Here is a 7,066-nt window from a genome sequence, read left to right on the forward strand (position 1 = left end):
ACTGTGGGCTGTTCCACTCCTGGGTGATGGTCCTGAGTGTGTTAGAAGAAAGCAGGCTACGAGGAGCAAGCCTGTGAGCAACACTAACTCCTCCAAGGCCACTGCTTCAGTTCCTGCCTTGTCCCAGCCTGACTTCCTTTGATAATCAACTGTCATATGGAACTGTAAGCTTAAATAATCTTTTTACTCCCCATGTTGGTTTTAGACATGGTGTTTTATCACAGCAATGGAAACCATAACTAAGACAATATCTTACTGTGTTGTCTTAGCTTCCAGGGATCTCTATATGGATTGAGCCTCTTATAACAGTGTATATAAATATACATTCTTGCCAACTTCTCTAATAATGACTGTTCTAATAGCAAATGTTCCAAGAAACCTGGGAAGAAGCTATGAAGATTTCTAGGACCTCTCTTCACTGGCCCAAGAATGTCACTTTTTTTCTGCATTTTTTTTTTTTTGGTAATTCATGCCAACCCAGCCTTGGGGGTGGGGGTGAGGAAGGAATGGACTTCATCATAAGATGGTGGGATAGCAGGGTGAATATAGCAAAGAACAGACTCATATAGACCTTACTGGAAATGTCTACCATAGACTTCTCCTGAAGCCACCCCATCTCAGAGCAAATACACAGATGGACCATCTGAATTCCTTGCTCATGTCCCTTATATGACAGCTTACCACAAAGGACTCTAATAATACATAACAACCATGTGCTGAACATGAGACCCTGGGTCAAGTATTCTGCGTCACCATTTCTTTTAAGCCTTGTAACAAGAACTGAAGTGGTTTAATGATTCACAGTATCATGGATGAAGAATTTGTCTGGGGAAGTTTACTTAAAGATACATAGTAAGTACACCCTTGGAGATTTGATCTAGGTTTTGTGAACCACATAGTGTATGCCCTCAGCCACTTACTGAGAAGTTGGGTTCATAGATGGGAGAGATTTCAGGCAAATTTGAGGAAGCGGGTGGGCTAGGTATAAAAAGGGAGAGAAGCTAAAATTGGTCTATTGGATGATCGAGGAGTATGAGGATTTTAGGTAGACACCTTGGAGGGAGAAATCCAGGGGGCCATAGAACCCAGGCAGAGAATCATTACCTACTGAAACAGAAAGTGAGGTAGCTTGTGAACACCAGTGGAGGCCTCTGTAGCCTGAGCTTAACATCTCAGTTGATGGCCCATTTCTTTATCAACAACTCAGAGTTTGCATCAGTCATCTCAGCTCCAAAACTTGCTTTGGAGAAGAACAGCCTTGAATGCGAAAGCTTCAGTTCTCCCTTTTCTTAGAATTGGCGGCTTTGGGGAGTTCTTACCTGGTGAGATGATTTCTAAACCAACTCTCTGTTTGACCCAAACAGGAGGGAGAATAAACAGTGTCTTGGGTAGACATTTGGGTATCTGACCTCTTATACACTGCTTTAGTGAAGCAGAACAGTTAAGGACAATGGCTTCAGAGGCACATTGACCTGAGGTCAAGTGTAACCCCACAGATTACTCAGTAACCTTGGATGAGTCACATACCTCTTGTAGCCCTACTTGACTCAACTTTAAAACTGTAAGAACAATAGTCAGAAGAGAAATCAGGGGTTAAAAGCATTTGTGTAGTGCCTGCTTAGGACATAGGATATGGTGAGTATTCAATGAATGTGAGCTATCTACACTGGGCCTTAGATTCCCTGACACCTTATCTTGATCCTCAGGGTTAGTGCACAAGGTTAGGACTGAGAAATCAGCAGATGCTACAATTATACAGTAGACATAGATCTCTTTAAGGACTGGGTCTTCTGACTAGTAGTAGGATGTAGGAGGAAGTTGAGTCAAAACCTTACTCTGTCTTGTATTAGCATAATAATTGGAAGTATGGTATACTACCTCTTTCTAGAAGCTGGTACAAATGTTAATCAATAATAAATTATACAACACTGCAAGTCACTCATATGACTTCCATATAGTAAACAATCTTTGCATGTTTTCTATTGTTATTACACACTCAAGTGTTTGTTGAATAGCTTCCGTATTTCAGGCACTGTCTAGGCCTTGGGTCTATGCCCAGAAGATCCACTCCTGGAGGTTGTCCAAGAGTTGTTTCTTAGTTTTTCAGTTCCTGGCTAAAAGTATTGATGAAGTACATGCTGTCTGTCTATACATGTGGTCACGGCAAACCCAGGGCTAAGGAGTCAACTCAACCTGGACCAGGTCAGGATGATCCTAGTTAGAATAAATGTCTGGGAGTGACTTTTTATGCACTACCAGTACATGGTGTAAGCTGGGCCATCTTATTTAAAGTAGGACCAAACCCAAATGATATGCTTTTCCAATAAGATTTGAGCCTTCCAGTTTTTTGAATGAGGTCAAAGTTCAGGTACTAGAGGCTTTGACATCAGAAGTTTGAAGAAATAATTGATTACCAAGACATTCTTATTTTCATCTGCTTTCTGCAGGATAACCAGGTTCTAAAATTGTTGACTTTTAGAGAATAAGTGTGGGAGGCAAGTTTCATGTGAAGCAGCAGCTAAATGGCATTAGCATGTTTAATTTAGATCCAAGTGACAGGTGGGCACTGGCATTGTCATTCCCTGAACACTGTTTACTGACAGAAACTGCAAATGGGCAAATGAGGTAAGATGCCCTGGGTATCTGTGTACAGTGACGCATGGGAGCTTTTCAGCTTGTTGCCCACACTAAACGTTAAGCAGAAAGGTGAAAACAAATGGCATTGGAATTACTTTGAATTTCAGTGCTTTCTATAAGCAAAGGGGGAGTCTGAATTAGGAGACATTGCTCATATATCTCATATATATATTGCTCATATATCATATATGAAGACTTCACCTTGGCGTGAGTGATGGGAAGCAAATGTTGAATTGTTAAATTGTTGGCAAGCAAGCCCTGGTGTGTGAGGTGGTAAGCAAACAAGCCAAAGGAAACTCTAATGCAGGCACATGGCACAGAACATGCAAACCTACTGTCTGATGGTTAACCTTTTGGCTTGTCATGCAAATGAGGGCAGTGTCTGCCTATTTCAGACACTCAATAGACTGTAATTGAGTTGGCCCTATTTCTGTAAAATTTCCCAAAATAGATTACTTACAATACACTTAGCTCTATTGCCTCTCATTCACTTCTCCACCTTCTGAAAAAAACACCAATTCAGATGAACCTCATCTGCCTTCTCCAGGCTTATTAGAGAGGTGATGTTTGTTACCAGCTAAGCCTGCAAGAGAACATGTCTTCACTTTGATGCCTATTATTCTTCCAGTAGGCTCCCAGTGCCCTCTAGCACTCACTCTGCTTCTCCAGGAGGGTTGACTTCTCCTAAACTGTATGCTCCAAACACTGTGTTGCACCTCCTCCTGTCTCCTCGTGCCTCACAGGTTCTTATACTACGAAGAGCTTCCTCATGATGCATTGAAAAATCAGAAGCCACCATTATCCAAAGGACCAAATCAATCCATACTTGTGACCTGGCATCCTCTCTTAATTCCCCATGGTAACTATGGGGATTGTGTTTTTTTCTTAAGCCAACCATTTCTGCTGCTAAACATTCTATCTCCTCTCTTTCCAGTAGATTTTCTTTTTTCTTTATCCTGCCTGGTTCATTTATCTCAGCAATCAAACAGGTTCCAAATTATCCCACCATAAAATCACCAGAACCAAAACCTTTTCTTGGCCCTTGTATTCTAGATAGGACCCTATCTCTTTATTTTTTTATGCTAGACTTCTCAAAAGAATTTTGTACATAATCTGCTAACATTTCCTAACCTTCAGATCCCCTTTATTAATGGACAATAGCCATTTAAGCTGTTTACAAAAATCTTTGGAAACTTCCATTTGACCAAAGCAATGTCTTTCTCATAGTTGATGTCAGCAGCATTCAGCATGACATTCTTTCCATTTAGACAAGCTTTCTCCTCTTGGCTTTCATGATGTTGTCATTTCCTGGCTTGCCTTCTTCTCTGTAAGCTGTTGTTTCTCAGCATTCATTGCAATTGGCTTTTCTGTGTGTATAGCTCATGGTCCCTAGGACTTGGTCCTATATATTCAATCCCCCCCTCTGACCCCATGTGTGTTTCTCTCTCTGTCTCTGTCTCTCTGTCTTTATTTGTTTCCATTGATTTAATTTAAATACCATGTTTATGTAAAGTATATCCAAATGTATATATCCATTCTAAATACTTCCTTGCAATTTCTATTCACATAGTCATCTTGGCTTCATCATTTTTGTTCACTTGTGTGTTCCACCAGCATCTTGAACTTAATTAGCAAGATGGAATTCTTCACTGATTCCATTCTAAATTTGTTTCAATCCTCACTTGACCATCAACATGTCATCAAACTGTACCATTATCTACACAATGATTGTAGCCAGTATCCAAATGACTACCTTTCCTTCATATATTCAGCCCATTGACAGTCTGGACAATTTCATCTCTAAGAAGAACTTCCATCTGTCTACCATTGCCATCTCAATTACCATTATCCAGTTTAAGAATCATAAACTCTCACTTGGATAACTTCACCCATTGGTTCTCTCTTTGGTCATTCTCCATGTAGTATAAAAATGGACCTTAAAATAAAGCCTCCCTATGGTTCCACTTACATGTAACAGAAGTGACAGGTTTTCTTCTCTCCACTCTCTTCTTCCAGACATCTTATAAAACTTTCCTCTTCAGCTATGGTGCCATGACCATACTGGTAAACGGATTTCAAAAATTCCAAGCTCTCCACAACCATATGGTTTTGCCTACGCTCTTCCCTAAAGTTTCGCTTCACTTAGTCATTTCTCTCCTTTTAGGTTTCAATTTAAATACTGCCTTCTCAAAGAAGCCTTTCCAGGCCACTCTTCCTTGGGCAAAATCCATAGCCTCCAGTCCATCTTCTCCTCGGTGCCCTTCATGAATCTATGTGAGGTAAAGGAAACCCCACAGCAACAAGGACCATGTTTCCCTCTACACCGTTGTATGTCAGCATTTCGTCAAAGCCAACAACAAAACAAGTGATGAATACCATCTTCTTGAAACTAAAGGGGAAGCTATTTGGGGATCTAACCTACACTGTCATGAATAGTAATGGAAAGTCCCAGTGTTTCTTTGCATCCAGGGCACCACAGCTACCAGAGCAGGCCTGGCCATTCTCCCAACTTCCATTTAGCAAAATACCTGGCCAGCTCGTCTCACTGCTGGTGACAGTGATGCTGAGTATCATGCTCCTTTGTTCTGAGCTAACAGTTGTAGAGGGTTTACTTTGTGGTAGAATCTTGGCTCTGTAGTTTACATAGATTTAGTCCCACAAAGCAGGTGCTATTGATTATTACCACCACCTGCAGCACACAAGCAAGGTCTCTGCATAAAATTTCAGATTGGGTTGTGGACTTCCTAAAAGCCTATGAACTCTATTGAAGAAGCCTAACACCATAATAGTATGCTTCAAGCTACCATACTAAATATTTTAAGTACATAAAGAAAAAACCAGAGTTTCCATCTATTTATCTACAAACAAGACTTGCACTACACATCAAACACATTGATGTTTCTTGTCATGCATGGACCTTTAGAGAGCATGGAAAAAGCTTAGGAAACATTCCAAACATTAGAGAAAAAGGGGGTTGGGATGTAACAAAGGGACTCACATGTTTTGTTTACCTTCATAAATGATGATTGGCTTTAATAGATGCCTCTGAGAAATATTAAAACAATACTTAATTTAAATGCAAGTAAACAGGGAAGCAGTGGTCACTTCTTATCCTAGTGCAAGCTCTTCATCAACATTGTGAATTTACATTTCTGCTTTGGTCCAAAGTGTATACTCCTGACTTCCTATGTTTCAGCTCTACCCCACAGTGTGACTGTATTTCAAGGTAGGCTCTTTAGAAGGCAACCATGGTTAAATAAAATTATGACAATAGGAATATAATTAGAAAGGACTGGATCCTTATCAAAAGCATTCTCAGCCAGGTGTGGTGGCACACACCTTTAGTCCCAGCACTCGGGAGGCAGAAGCAGGCAGATCTCTGTGAGTTCAAGGCCAGCCTGACCTACAGAGCCAGTTCCAGGACAGCCGGGGCTATATAGAGAAACCTTGTCTCTCCAAAAACCAAAAGCATTCTCTCTCTCTCTCTTTCTCTAGTTCTATCTCTATCTCTCCTCTGTCACAAAGAACAGAATGAGAAGCCAACTGTCTAGAATCCAGAAAGAATGTCCTCAGCAGGACCTCACCACACTGGTACCCTGATCTGAGACTTCCAACCTCTAGAATGCCTAAGAAATATATTTCTCTGTTTTTCAACTACCTAGTCTAAAATTATCAGAATGATGTAATCAGCTCTAACATAAAATTCTTTTTTCAAAATTATTGAGAAAACACTTGAAATACAAGTCTGTAGACATTGTTAATTACCACTTTAGTCTTAATGTATATGAAAAATGCATGAGTGATTAGCTTCAGGTCGTATGAATTTTTTGTCAAATAATTTACTAGAGTTCTCAAGACTGTTTATTCAAAACATGAAGACAAACTATAACTTCATTATTCTCAAGCTAAGAACTTATGGAATTTCACTCAATTTAATCTTCTTTAAGAGTCTTATTTGAGGCTCCTTTGTTGATAGCTTAAGCAGAGACTGTGTATGTCTATACTCACTTTCCCATTCCTTTCTTCTTTTTAATAACAGAACTCTAATACACAACAGAGAAAATTACTGCCTGGATATGGTATTTCCTGGACTCCCTTGCAGCTGTGTGTTCTTATAACTGAGTTCTATCCAATGACACATCTCTGTCTTCACTCTTGGATTTCCGGAAAGGTCCCTCAGCTGGAGGAAGACATGCTGGCTTCCTGTTTCTCTTTGCTGGTGGCTCTTGTAATAGTTACCTATTGTTGCACAAAAAGTGAGTCTGAAGATTTAGTGGCTTAAAACAATAACATCTACAATCTCATAGTTTCCACAGTTCAGGAATCTGGACACAGCTTAGGGAGTTCTCTTTCTCAGGGGCTCTGAGGAGGCTGTAATAAATATGTTTGTGAGACTACAGACATCCCAACTCTCCATTATGGAAGGCTC

Source organism: Peromyscus maniculatus, chromosome 19 (assembly GCF_049852395.1).
Source record: "Peromyscus maniculatus bairdii isolate BWxNUB_F1_BW_parent chromosome 19, HU_Pman_BW_mat_3.1, whole genome shotgun sequence".
Classification (NCBI taxonomy): Eukaryota; Metazoa; Chordata; class Mammalia; order Rodentia; family Cricetidae; genus Peromyscus; species Peromyscus maniculatus.